Here is a 14,158-nt window from a genome sequence, read left to right on the forward strand (position 1 = left end):
GATCATCAAGTCAGACCCCCTGCATGGCAGGAAAGAGTGCTGGGTTTAGATGACCCCAGCTAGATGCCTATCTAACCTCCTCTTACATAGACATTACATAGACATTAGGGCTGGAAGGGACCTCGGAAGATCATCGAGTCCAGCCCCCCGCCCAAAGGGCAGGACGTCAGCTGGGGTCATAGGATCCCAGCAAGATAAGCATCCAGTTTCATCTTGAAGGTGTTCAATGAAGGCGCTTGAACAACCTCCGGTGGCAGGCTGTTCCAGACCTTGGGGGCTCGGACAGTAAAGAAATTCTTCCTTATGTCCAGCCTGAAACGATCTTGTAGTAGTTTGTGACCATTCGTCCTCGTCATCCCTTGGGGCGCTCTGGTGAACAAACGTTCCCCTAGATACTGGTGGTCACCCCTGATAAACTTGTAGGTGGCCATCAGATCACTCCTGAGCCTGCGCTTTTCCAGGCTAAAGAGCCCCAGGGCTCTCAGCCTGTCATCATAGGGTCTGCTTCCCTGACCTCTGATCATGCGCGTGGCTCTTCTCTGGACTCTCTCAAGCTTCTCCACATCCTTTTTGAATTGTGGAGGCCAAAACTGGACGCAATACTCCAGCTGCGGCCTCACTAAGGCCGAGTACAGGGGGAGAATGACGTCCCGGGATTTGCTTGAGAAGCATCTATGGATGCAAGCCAGCGGTTTGGTCGCTTTACTAGCCGCAGCATCGCATTGCAGGCTCATGTTCATCTTGTGGTCAATGATGACCCCCAAGTCTCTTTCTTCCATAGTGCTAACCAACATAGCACTGCCGAGCCTATAAGGATGCTGCGGGTTTTTCTTCCCAAGGTGGAGAACCTTGCATTTATCGGCGTTGAACACCATCAGATTCTCGTCTGCCCACTTGCTGAGCCTGTCCAGGTCAGTCTGGATCACCCGCCTGTCTTCTGGTGTGGATGCTTTGCCCCAAAGTTTGGTGTCATCGGCGAACTTGGCCAGTCCGCTTCTGACTCCAGTGTCCACATCGTTAATGAAGATGTTGAACAGTATGGGTCCAAGGACAGAGCCCTGGGGGACCCCACTGGTCACAGGACACCACGATGAGTGACTTCCATCAATTACTACCCTCTGGGTCTGACCCCAGAGCCAATTTTCCAGCCAGTGGATCGTGGGGGACCCAAGGCAACAATTGGCCAGTTTCTCCAAGAGACGATCATGGGACACCAGATCGAAGGCTTTTTTGAAGTCAAAATATATGACATCAATCTCATCTCCCTTGTCCAGGTGATAGGTCACCTGGTCGTAGAAGGAAATGAGGTTGGTCAAGCAAGACCTACCCGCAACAAACCCGTGCTGGCTATCTCTTAAGATGTTGGCGTCGGCCAGTCCACTAAGGATAGCCTCTTTAATAAACTTTTCTAAGATCTTCCCCAGGATAGAAGTCAGGCTAATGGGCCTATAGTTAGCCGGATCCACTTTCCTCCCTTTCTTGAAGATAGGCACCACATTGGCCTTCTTCCAGTCTTCAGGCACTACACCAGAGCGCCAAGAGTTTTCAAAGATCCGCGCTAGAGGCTGGGCTATGATGCTCGCCAGCTCCTTGAGTACCCTGGGGTGAAGATTGTCAGGGCCGGCTGACTTGAAGGTATCCAGCTTCTCAAGATGTTCCTTCACAAAGTCAGCATTAATGGAGGGCAGGGGATCACCCACACCCGGACTTCCCGGCCCTGTAGCGGGCACAGGCGTCCCATGGGGCTGATGAAAGACCGACGCAAAGTACCTATTTAATAGGTTGGCTTTTTCCTGGGCGTCAGTTGTCAGTTGCCCCATCTGGTTCAGCAGGGGTCCAACGTTGCCCCTGCTTTTCCTCCGGCTCCCCACATATCTGAAAAAGGACTTTTTATTGTCCTTGATGCTCAAAGCTAGCTGGAGTTCAGTTGCAGCCTTGGCTTTCCTGGTCTGCTCCCTACAGGACCGGACCAGTGCAGAATAATCCTCCTTGGAGGTGACTCCCATCCTCCATCCTTTGTAGGCCTTTCTTTTTAGCCTCAGGAGGTCTGCTAGGTCCCTGGAGAGCCAGGGGGGCTGCTGTGCCCTCTTGCTGCCTTTCCTCCGAGATGGAATAGACTTAGTTTGTGCATTGAGGATCGCTCCCTTGAGGAGCAACCACTCTTCTTGAACTCCCCTCTCCCTGCGGTCACAGTCCCTTAGGGCCTCACTGACAAGCCTCCTGAGCTTGTCAAAGTCGGCTTTCCTGAAATCAAGGACTTGCGTGTTGCTGACTGACTTGCCAGCTTTTCGGCGGATGGTGAAAGTGATCAGCTCGTGGTCGCTGTCACCCAGCTTCCCATCGATCACTAGGTCGCCGACTAGGTCCTCCCCAGTAGCCAGCACCAGGTCAAGCAGCGCTTTGCCTCTCATTGGCCCATAGACTTCTTGAGTCAGGTAGACGTCATCCGCGCACGAGAGGAAGCTCTGCGACTGCTCAGATTTTGCTGAGCGATCCTCCCACGAGATGTCTGGGTAATTGAAGTCACCCATGACAACCATGGTCCTGGAGCAAGCTGCCTCAGCCAGTTCCTGGGCAAACTCCTGGTCTAGCTCAGGACTTTGGGTGGGAGGTCTGCAATAGACTCCCACCATTGTGTCCCCTGTGCCGTGTTCCCCACGGATTTTAACCCAGAGGGTCTCCAGCCGTCCACCCTGGTCGCCAATATCAGCTTGCAGGGACGCGTAGCTTTCCTTAACATAGAGAGCTACACCCCCGCCCCTTTTCTCTACACGATCCCTCCTGTACAGGGTATAGCCATCTATCCCTGTGGTCCAGTCATGGGTGGAGTCCCACCAGGTCTCCGTGATCCCTATGACATCGTAATTGTTTGCACTGAGCAGGAGGATGAGCTCCTCCTGCTTATTCCCCAAGCTCCTGGCATTTGTGTACAGGCAGGCAAGTGCCCCCTGGGGGGCTCCTTCCTTGCCCACAGATTTTACCAGGGCTGGGGCTGGGGCGGGCTCCCTTGAGTGCCATGATCCGCTGGGAGACCCCCAGGTTAGGGGAGAGCACCACCTCCCTTGGGAGCCCGTTCCAGACCCTGGCCACTCGAACTGTGAAGAAGTTCTTCCTACTGTCCAATCTAAATCTGCTCTCTGCTAGCTTGTGGCCATTATTTCTTGTAACCCCCAGGGGCGCCTTGGTGAGTAAAGCCTCACCAATTCCCTTCTGTGCCCCCATGATGAACTTATAGGCAGCCACAAGGTCGCCTCTCAACCTTCTCTTGCAGAGGCTGAAGAGGTCCAGGTGCCCTAGTGTCTCCTCATAGGGCTTGGTCTGCAAGCCCTTAACCATACGTGTGGTCCTTCTCTGGACCCTCTCCTGGTTATCCACATCCCTCTTGAAGTGTGGCGCCCAAAATTGCACACAGTATTCCAACTGCGGTCTGACCAGAGCCCGATAGAGGGGAAGTATCACCTCCTTGATTGTGTTCATCATGCATCTGCTGATGCACGATAAAGTGCCATTAGCTTTTCTGTTGGCTTCGTCACACTGCCGGCTCATGTTCATCTTGGAGTCCGCTAGGACTCCAAGATCCCTTTCCGCTTCCGTACCTCCAAGCAGGTCATTTCCTAGGCAGTAGGTATGCTGGACATTTCTCCTCCCTAGGTGCAGCACTTTGCATTTCTCCTTGTTGAATTGCATTCTGTTGTTTTCCACCCATATGTCCAGCCTGTCCAGGTCTGCTTACAGTTGTTCCCTGCCCTCCGGTGTGTCCACTTCCCCCCACAGTTTTGTGTCATCCACAAACTTGGACAGAGTAGACTTCACTCCCTCGTCCAAGTCGCTGATGAAGACATTGAAGAGTATCAGTCCAAGGACCGAGCCCTGTGGGACCCCACTGCCCACACCCTTCCAGGTCGATACCAAAGCATCTACCACGACTCTCTGGGTATGACCCTCCAGCCAATTCGCCACCCACCGGACTGTGTAGTCATCCAAGTCACAGCCTCTTAACTTGTTCACCAGTATGAGGTGGGATTCCGTATCGAAGGCCTTCCTAAAGTCCAAGTAAACGACGTCAACCCCTACTCCTGCATCCAGGTGTTTTGTAACCTGGTCATAAAAAGAGACCATGAAGTCATGATCATGAAGTCAACTGACTCTTTCAGCACTGCCTGAATAGAAATACAGCTGCCTCTCCCAGACAGTTGGTTTTAAAATTTGGGTGGAGCAGGAATCAAAGGGGGATGCAATTGCACCACTGCATTCCCCATCTACCTGCCCCTAGCAGGGCATGTTTCTCAGTGGTACTCCCCAGGCTTCATACAAGCAGTGTAGCCATGCCCCAAGTGACAAAGAATATAGCTCCCTCCCAGGGAGTTTGTTTTCAGTACGGCATCAACCCAACTTTCCAGTTTACATCTGTAGGGCTTTTGAAGGATGCAGTTTATACAGACCATGTTTTGCCTATTTCAGTTAATCTTTGTGGTTTCTAGCTAGAGCTATAAAAAGAGTATGGATGAAATCTTTTTGAGTCCACAGAACAAAAAACTCTCATCCCCCTCTATCCCCACTTCTTCTTATAGCAGGGAAGGTAAAGGAGAAATGTTTCTGACCACAAACATCTAGAGCCAGATCCCCAGAAATGAAGTTTACACACCCTAGTTATTTGCCTTCCAATTTTTTCATCTGTAGCATACACTCCGGTCCCATTTTCAGTTTGTTCACCATAACCATGAAAACTAAAAAGATGCTTTATAGAAAAATCTCTTGCTTTAAAAAAGTGAATTTAAAACACAAATGTGTTTCTTTCCAGGAGCCAGGGCTTTAAGACAGATACCAAATACCAACAGACTTGCAATTAGGTCACAAGATGGGAGCACTTGATCTACATATCAATGGCCCCAGCAGTAAGTGTCAGTATTTGAAGAAACACCACAGTATAGCTGAGAAAACATTTCCATTTAATAACTCCCACCCCAATTCATTTGTTCTCTCAAGAGTACTCCTTTTGGCCTCAGACCAAAGGGGAATTTTTCTTTTAAAATGTCAACCTTTTTTTAAGTTGGCAGGTTATGAAAAAAAAGATCCTGAAGAAATTATCTGAAGAAAAATGTATCACGTTTGGAAGCTTGTTTAAATCTATCCCAACCATGCAGTTGATACAATAAGAGTTATGATCAACAAAAATCCTTGCCTCTTGCATATTTCTTGGACCATCATAGCTATAACATCACTCCAACACTACCAAACAAATATCCTGTAGTTCAAGAGAACTGATGCTTTTGGCCCTCAAAACAACTTAATGTGCTTCTTGATAAAGGAATATTATTCCAACTAGCTGTTGCAAGGAAAAAGGTTTTATATACTAAAAAACTATTATAAATTAACTATTATGAATTTGGGCATGCGCAGCACGTTACTCTAAACCTACTACTGGATATCACTGGCTGTGTCTACATGAGCCGCGGAGTGCACAATTGTTATTGTGCAGTCATTAAATACTTGCTTAACCAAGTACTGACTGCACAGTAACCAGCATTAATATGCAGTACCATCCCTGCACAGTTTTTTTTATCACTACTGCACAGTAGCAACTAGCAACTGTTCAGTAGCTCGTTGCTTCTGCGCCATAGCGCCTCATGTAGATGTGCCCACTGTAAGGCATTTATTGCCCGCATGTAAATACTGACCTAGGCAGCTAAAGAGTTGCTTCAAACAGTCACTGTCAACATAGCTAAAATAGAGGATCATAGGATTATACAGAAATAAGGCAACATTAATGCAGGACAAAATTCCATCCCAGCCAAATGTCAGTATAAAACAGTCTACATTTAACTAGCAAAACAGAAAGGTGGCTAGCAAAGGCTAGCAGCAAAGCTAGTTTTACAAACCAAATTAACTTAAAACTTTGTTAAGCCAATCAAGGCAAAATCTGCAGCGATCTGCAGTGTGTGCAGGGTGGGTACTTACTGTACTCAGTAAAGCAAGCCAGTTCAGTTTGTAATTACAGTGTAGCTCAGAGGCAGAACAACAGGACTGGGACTTGGAAAGCCTATGTTCTGTCCCAATTGTCTCTCTGGCTTGTGGTGAACCTCAGATAGATCATTTTACCTCTGTGCCTTGGGCACCCCATCTGTCAACTGTTGGCAGTGAGAGCAACTTTCTTCTTAAAGTACTTTGAAATTGACTGGTGAAATGCCCTATACAAGTGTAAGGGCAAGTATTAAATCATGTAATACAGCTACAGTATTCAGCTTCAACAGCTAAAACCTCCTACCACACAGCCAAGGATCACCATGGTTTCCACCTGAGGCAAAAGTTACATAATCAAAGGTGGGCGCATCTATACATGTGTATACGCTGCTGTTGTTATTGCGCCAAAAGGTAGTCCTAAACGACAGTGCAGTAATAGCCCATACCGTGTTGTGCTGGCGGCACACGGTTACTTTTAGCTGCTACATTCCCTTAGCAAGGGAACATGTTTCTACTGCGACGTAGCTGCAGAATCATGGTTTGTGCCCACTAATGCTACGTTGCTGTTGCGCATTGCTATGACAACGTAGCACCTTGTGTAGATGTGCCTAGTCAGTGGCAAGGCTCACTCAAAATGCCGTAAGCTGCAACAAGAGAAGCAGCCCATCTAACCCCATGAAAATAACCTTCTTCCACCGAGCAGGACTTAGGGAGCACAAGTACTGCCTTCAACAAGGAAGAAACTAATCAGCTCGAATACCTTCTGCAGGTGCAGGCCAACCTAGTGCCTGCAACAAGAAGTTCCCTTCTGCAAGTCTTATTCTGGTACTCTGGAGACAGATGAGCTAAACATGGGAGGCAAGGGAGAGCTAATGAACATTGTGCACATGGCAACTTAATTGGGTCAGCATCTGTTAAAACAGTTGTGTTTATTGATATATTTTGTAAAATACTGAGAGCAAGTGAAAAATAAAAATGTACACAAATAAATAATGAATCAACCTGGGTCTCTGCACTGCCAATGATAACTTATTATAATAGGAAGAAATTCCCAGTTCACCATACCTTACAGTGCATGAACCAAAAGCTGAAACAACCAGGGCACAGGCAATGTGGACCAGCAGTTAAAGCCAAAGCTCAAGAATAAGCAACCCAGGAAGAATCAGAAACTAAAGTGTAAGAGCCAGAAGGCAAGCCAAAATTAGGCTCAATATTAGACAAGTAGGAAATCAAGCACATTTTCAGGCATAAAAAGCAGGAAGTATTAGGTGCTGCTTTGTATATTGGTCTGCAGGCTTTGGCAATGAATCATATTGCTAAGGGGAATAAATCACCCTCCAGCAGTGCCTCACACCAGACTCAGCTGTGACTGGTGGTGAGGCTCCTTGCAATAAAGTCTGCAATTCCAGCTACAGATATTAATTACGAATCACATGTACACCTAGTCTATTCTAAGGGATTCCTGTGTTTTTGTTGGCATCACTATACACCTTTTTTGTTTTATTCACCTTGTAGAACTTAATCTTTAGGCCCCCCCCCCCACGCCCTCCAGTCCTACCAGCATCCCTGTATGTGTTTTAACTAGACTTCTTGTTGTATGAGAAGTTAAACATTATCTTAAAGTCCTGACTACATTAGGGCCTTAGATTGTAAGCTGTCTTGAGAACTGTTAAAACAATGTGCAGGGATTATATTTGTGAATGCTTAAAAAAAGTGGAGTCCCAGCCTGGCTGTTATCACATGAAAAATGATAAAGAAATACAGACTTCAGAGGTGCTGTTTCACATATGCCAGTTGGCAACAATCACCACCGACAGGATTATGAAATGTTGGTCCACCATGTTCCTTCAATACTTCATGGCCAAAGTTTGCACACAAAATGCCTGTTTGTTCCTGTTGAGCATAGAGAAAAGTGCTATGCCCTTGGTTCTCAAGACTAGTTTTTTATTTCTCCTTAGTACCTGACATGCGTGTGCTTTCCAATATTTTTAGCTGTAATCACCTACAGTTGTTTAGTTCTCAGAAGTTTTATATGCATAACAAAACGAGTAGTACTAAATTATAACAAGAATATACCAATAGCTACACCTAATGGCAAAAGACATAACTACATCTAGGTAAAAGATAATTAACATTTCTTTAACAGGGCAAGAACAATAATGAGTGCATAAAAATCAAAAGCAGAAGCAAAATTTGATTGAGATGAAATAACTTTTTAAGTTCAAGAGTTTCATGCATAATTTAAAGAATAAAATGTTCTATTTTACATTGTAATGTACTAAAATTTATCATTTGGTGCACAGGAATTTTATTCCTTTTTACTGGCTCATCATTTTAACACTAATTGATTTGATTATAATAAAGAGCTATTATAGCAGTCCCTTTAGTGCAATATTTGCCCATATTTCTAATTCCCAATATGCAAGGTTTTACATATGCATGAGGAGAGTAACTCATTTCCCAATAATGTTAGATACCTGCTTATACTTTTCTTAGGTGCTTAGAGGACAAATAATATGCTCATTGGATCATAGGAAAGGAGGGCTGGAAGGGACCTCACAAGGTCATCTAGTCCAACAGGTAGGATCATCCTTGACTAAATCATCCCAGACAAGTGTCTTCCTAATCTGCTTTTGAAAGTTTCCAAGTATGGAGATTCCAGAACTTCCATAGGCAGCCTGTTCTAATGCCTGACCACCCTCATAGTCATGGTTTCCTAATTTGCAACCTAATTTCCCCTGATGTATCTTGAGGCTATTGCTTCTACTCCTGCCCCTATAGCCACACAGAAAAAAACATCTCCATTCTTTGTATAATCACCCTCTTGGCATTATAAGACTGTTATCTAATCCTACCCCCCTCCTCCGCACCTTCCCTTCTCCAGGCTAAATAATCCTAGCTCTTTCAGCCTTTTTTCATAATAATGTTCTATTCCAAATATAAATAAATACATGGTAAGCTATATCGGGAGTGAGTCTTGGTTTCTCAACATGAGAATTAGGCAATAGGGTTATAGTGATCTTTGAATTCTAAAGTGTGGACACATATTCAGACCAACAACAAAACCAGAAAACTATTTTTTCAATTTTTGGTAATGATGTCTATTCATTTGCTTAGGAGTTTGAAATCCCTAGATTCCTAGAGGATATTCTAGAAAACAATAAAATGAGCATGCAACCATCAACAGTTTTTCAAAATGTGGTTTTTATTCTTATGTGGGTGTGTGTGTATAACAAAATTTACCTCTGTATTTGTAGTGTTTAGCAGATTTGCAGTATTTAGCAGCCAAGGGCATTTGTAGATGACACGGGAGTTTAATTCTTCCTAAATTGAAGTGGCAGTTTTTTAAAAACACCGCTTCAATATAGGGCAAAGTAGACCCCCGTACCCTGTACACTCATGTCCTTACCTGCCTCTCCAGTGGTGGGAAGGGGAGGAGGTGAGCTGCTGGTGGGCCAAGCGGTCCCTGAGCTGTGGGGGGGTCCTCTGTAGCAACAGTGAGTCCCCCCCAAACAGTACCCGCCCACAGGCACCCAGCTCAGGAGGTCTCAGGGGACACCACAGCTACAGAGGGAAGCACTGGGTCCCCATGCAGCTCAGGCAGGCAGGCTCCAGGGAAGGAAGAAAAAAGATCAAGCTCACCATATTTTTTTTTTCCTTTAGTGCCTTCCTGGGCTACTGTTGGGCTGCATGCAGAGCCCCTGAGCCGCATGGGACCTGGTGATTCCCTCTGCGGCTGAAAGGTAGCGAACTCCTCAAAGGTGTTTTAGTTTGCTGCTCCCCAAAGTCATTTGAGGTGCAATATGCCGCCAAATTTGCAAACTTGTGCAAACAGCAACGCCATTAAAGCAGTGCAAAAGGGCATTTAATTCACTTTAATGTGTTGTCTACAAATGCCCCAAGACTCTAATTTACGGTCTCTGGTTCCTATGTTATGTATACATTTAAAATGAGGTAATGTTTATATCTTATTATTAGATGTGTATATTTAGAAATATAATTGTGGATATTTCTATCCTATAGCTCTGTCCAGGTAACTGTACTGATATCTATTTTTCATCAAAGGACAAAATAATATATGCTGTCTTCATAGCAAAACTGGATGCATCTTACTGCAGACTCTAGCCTATCCCAGAGTTTCCCTGTTTTCCCTATAAAAACTTTACCAAACACATAGTACTAGCTCTTGTACTTATTTTCACCTGCTTAATAGCATGGAGACACTTACAATAAGCACCTACCCAGGTAAGCAAATACTGCAGTAGCCAAGTCACAAACATGACAGCAGAATGGACTGTGTGATTGTCTTGTAGATGTCTCCTTTTTCATGCACAGTTTCCAAGTGAAAATGTGCCCATAGCATGATAATGTTTGGAAACTCTGTGCAGAAGAACTTTTTTTCTCTTCTTCTTCTTTTGGTCAGTTTAATAGGACCTGATATCGGTGACTTAAGACCTCAATTCTCCAAGCAGGATTTTACTCAAAGAAAAAAAACAAAAAACAAAAGACTCCATCACCATGATCCCTGATCAGAATTTAAGTCTCAGTTCCAGTGCACTGATATGTAGCCTCCTTTAAATGAAATGTCAAGTCACAGTGAGACTACATATAAAAAAGCTACATAAAGATTGCAAAGTCAAATACTTAAAAGTTAAGAAGTGTCCACATTGAGTTTGCCTGTGTTTCAGGTAGGAATTGCAATGTAGCAAGAAGCTACCCAGCATGGAGTGGGCCACTTCTGTCATCTGAGTGTGGTACCACAGATTCCCTTCTAGGCTGTCCCTCACAGGCCCGTACATTGCTGTGGTCTTCTTATGTATGTGTGTCACAGTGCGGGGTCTCCAGGGATGACCATGATGCCCCTAGGGCTCCATGGCAGTGCCAGCTTCACCCTGCAGGTGCCTTTTAATCTTGCCTACCATGTCTTGTTGGTTTCAATAATAAATAGGGAGGCTGCCCTTAAGTTGCTGTGCAGTCACAGTCCTGATGGACACCACTAAACCCTGTGGGTTCTTAGACCCCTTGCTGGGTCCTGCTCTAAGTAGGTGCCTTGCAGGACATCCCAAGTCTTATGGGCTAGATGCATGGCTCCAAAGCCTCCCCTTTACCATGCCCCATGGCCTCGCAGGTGCTATTGAAATATTGTTCCCTGTCATGAGGCCTTGGTCTAGCTTGGCCTCCTGTTGTCACCAGGCCCTGGGCCCTTGTAGCAGTGCCCTCGGGTGCTGGGGTCTCTACACCCCTTGTAGCAGCATCTTCTCCAGTGCTGGGGTCTCTACATGTCCTGTATCTGTTGTGCCCTCTCCAGTGCTGGGCCTGTACATGGTAGTGTGCCCCAATGAGACCTCCTCTTCCCCAGTTAGCCTCATCCCAGTCCACTGGTGTACAAACAACAACAAAAATTTGAGCCCCTGGCTATACCATAATACAAACAGTCCAGGGTGCACTCCGTCTCTTTAAAAGAGACAAATTTCTCCCCAGGCATTGAGTGCTTTGCAGCCCAGGATACCCGATGAGTTCCTGGAGCCCCATTGGTCCTGTAAGCAGTATATCAGGCAGCCACAGCATCTTTGAGCAGTTCTTCTCTGCAGGAGCTCCTTCCCCTGGCAGCAGCCTGGGAACTAACCCCTGCTGGCCTCAGCCCTGGGGCTTATATGCACCCAGGGCCCTGCCGCCTTCTGGTTAGCTGGTGCAGGTGCCGGCTAATTCCTTCATTAGCCCACTGCCATGGCAACCTGCAGCTGTGGAGTGCTCTAGCTAAGCTGCCACTGCCCTTACAGGAGCAGGCACATCTCAGTGTCCTGCAACAAGGAGCATCACTATACTGACTTAAATCCTCTAGGATTATGGGTAAAACATATTTAGCATAAATAAACATTTGTTATAAGGAAAATGGAATCAAGGGGGAAACCTAGCAGCAGCAGCTGTAAAAATTAAAATTTACCTGATAAAATGCTAAGTAGGTAGCCTTGTTAAATAAAAATAGAGTTGCTAGGTAGAAGCAGTGTGGAATACTTAGGCCTGTGGAAAACCTGGAAGATGTGAACATCCTGTATAAAGAGAATTCAGTCAGTCAGAAACAACCACAAGAGTGGCCTTGTTTAGTTTAAGACAAACAAGGTGAGAGATTTGTCTGAAAACTGTGCATAAAAAGGAAATAGCCTGAACTCAGAGGTCAGCAATCAACAGATCTCAGCAAAGGCAGCTGACAGGAGCGTGTTGATCTGCTGCTGACCTCGTTGTGACTGTGTTTGGCTGCCTCTTGTAGTCATTTGTGCAAAAGTTTTAAAATATTTGGAATGCTGTATTCAGAGCACATTTTGCTTTTGCAGTCAGTGGACTGTCTGAAAAATAGCAAAACATTGTCAGTCAGTGGTGTCCTGACTCATTCCTAGTACCTCAGAGAAACTAAGTCATGAGCATGAGATGTTTTTGGACAGAACATTTTGATGAGCCAATTAGGAGTGGGGTAGGAGACTTTAGGGACTAAGCCCACTGAAATCAGATATGTGCAGGGCTTCAAACCTTTCCTTCCAGAGTTATTGACACAGCTGGAGGTCTTCAGTAACATGGTATATAAAAGCTTATAGAGGTAACATAGGGAAAGTAGGTAGCTACATACGTAGCTGGGCATAGGGGATCCCTTCCATGCAGCTGAAATCCTAACAGATACAGATCCATAAGAAACTGCAGACAAAATCCTAGAGGAAGGATCTCAATTTCATTTCAGCAGCTGTGAATTCAGTGTTTTACTGGGTTTAGATCTGGCAACAATTATCTTGCAGGGAAAGTTAACCTTACATAAGTCAGACTGTAACGCAGTTAAAGTCCAACTGAAAGAGGTACAGGGAGAATACAGGGAGAAATTAACAGTCCTAAGGAATAAAAGAGGTGATCTGAGAGAATTAAACACTCTCATGGCAGAGTGAATCAATGGGTTTATTTATACCAATAACCATATTAATCCATACCATGGAAGGTACCAAAAGTCTGACATCCTACTTAAAGTGTTGCCCACAGAAGTGTTAGACCTCACACATTGCAGAAGTTTGGAAAGGATTTTGGTCACCCAGCTGAAATCAAAGAAAGGAGCTGGGAAAACCCTACACGGTTTTTATTGAACCCACAACAGGAAAGCCTAGGTATAACATCTTGCAAACCAAGTTACCAGCATGTAGCTTCAATCTTGGAGAAAGTCACGTCACTTAACAGTACAGCTGAAGTTTCAGACAGCAGGGACCAAACATTGTGAGAACTGCACATGCTGACAATGGCATAGTACTTTTTGGGGATGAGTTTCAATGGATATGAGTATACCATCATGGAAATGTCCTGTGGGTCTGCCTTGCCTAATCTTTGCATGTCAGATCCAGGACACCACCAGTGATACTGCTTGGGGCACTCTCCATGATGGGAGAAATGGAAACTTACCACATAATATCTTTACAGACAGGCTCATTAACCTAGTGAAAGGGCTTTAAATTAGCTTCATTGGGGGATGGAGACCAACGCCCTCAGGTAAATGAAGAAGTGAGTGACCTGGAGGAAATGCAAGCAGGACAGGGCAATGGGGGAGGCCTTCTAATGTTTCCTGATAAAGTGGGTCAATCAGTTACTTACCTCTGGTATCTGTACACCAATGCACAAAGCCTGGGAAACAAGCAGGAAGAATGGGAAGTCCTCACACAGTCACAGAACTATGATGTGACTGGAGTAACAGAAACTTGGTGGGATAGCTCGCCTGACTGGAGCACTGTCATCGATGGATACAAACTGATCAGGAAGGACAAGCAGGGAAGAAGAGGAGGAGTTGCTCTTTATGTAAAGGAGCCATATCATTGCTCAGAGCTCCAACATGAAACTGGCGATAGGCCTGTTGAATGTCTCTGGGTTAGAGTAAAGAGGGAGAGCACCAAGGGTGATGAAATGGTGAGTCTTCTATTGACCACCAGACCAAGAGGATGAGGTAGATGATGCTTTTTTCAAATAGCTAGCAGAAATTTCCTGATCACAGGCCCTGGTTCCCATGGAGGACTCCAATTACTGTGACATCTGCTGGGAGAATAGTACAGCAGTGTGCAGGCAATTCAGGAAGTTTTTTGGAGAGTGTTGGGGACAACTTCCTAGTGTATGTGTTGGAGATGCCAACTAGGGGCCATGCTCTTCTTGACATGCTTCTCATAAACAGGGAAGAAAT

Source organism: Alligator mississippiensis, chromosome 1 (assembly GCF_030867095.1).
Source record: "Alligator mississippiensis isolate rAllMis1 chromosome 1, rAllMis1, whole genome shotgun sequence".
Classification (NCBI taxonomy): Eukaryota; Metazoa; Chordata; order Crocodylia; family Alligatoridae; genus Alligator; species Alligator mississippiensis.